The 697-nt window shown below is 49.4% G+C and overlaps 1 protein-coding gene across 4 annotated transcripts in view; it reads left to right on the top strand.

Annotated features, from left to right (window-relative positions):
- Positions 1-697, top strand: part of CHM (CHM, Rab escort protein 1) — a 148,747-nt gene that overhangs the window by 109 nt on the left and 147,941 nt on the right. The window lies entirely within an intron of this gene.

Here is a 697-nt window from a genome sequence, read left to right as displayed (position 1 = left end):
ACCGCCCCAGGGCCCGGCAGAGCCGCTGTTTTGGGAATGGCTGTTTGGAGGGAGGCTGCGACCTGCCGGGGGTTGGGCTTGTAACGCTGAGCAACCCACAGCAAGCCGAGAGCAGGCGGATTCTGTAAGGCAACTGCTGCCGCCGGCTCGCTCTGACGCATCTGCTCCTCCTACGCGCATTCAGATGTTGCCCTGGCGCCTTACCAGTGGGCTTTAGAATGAGGTTTTAGATAACAAGAGTTTCTTCAGGACACCTAGTAAATGTTGGTAACTGCCCTTCCCCTCCCCCCTCACCCACTTGAGATTTCACTCGGAGACAGGAAATGCCTTCAGTTTGGGGAGGACAGGACGGCAGGGTGGAGTATCATATTCCATATTTTATTGGAACACACTGCAACATAGAGACTGAACGGACAGCCTGAACACTCCTTACAAATGAGGCTGTTTCTTGTCCAACTGTCTGACCTAAGTAGACTTGTTTAAGTTGATTTTTGCTTCACAGATCTTTGTGGTGAGAGCAGCTTTGTTGAAGCTGCTCTTACAGATGATCCCAGGGAAATGTTTGTAGTTATTACTTAATTTAATCCTTTTTTGCCACAAAATGTCTGTCTCTTGAAGGCTTGGATCAAATGTAGTGGCTTCTTAACCTGGCAGGGGAAATACCATGTATTGGTGTCCAAAAAGGCAGTCTTCCTGA

This window comes from Alligator sinensis, unplaced genomic scaffold (assembly GCF_000455745.1).
Source record: "Alligator sinensis unplaced genomic scaffold, ASM45574v1 scaffold242_1, whole genome shotgun sequence".
Taxonomy (NCBI): Eukaryota; Metazoa; Chordata; order Crocodylia; family Alligatoridae; genus Alligator; species Alligator sinensis.
The sequence above is the reverse complement of the archived record's forward strand: the minus strand, read 5'-3'. Positions and strand labels throughout refer to the sequence as shown.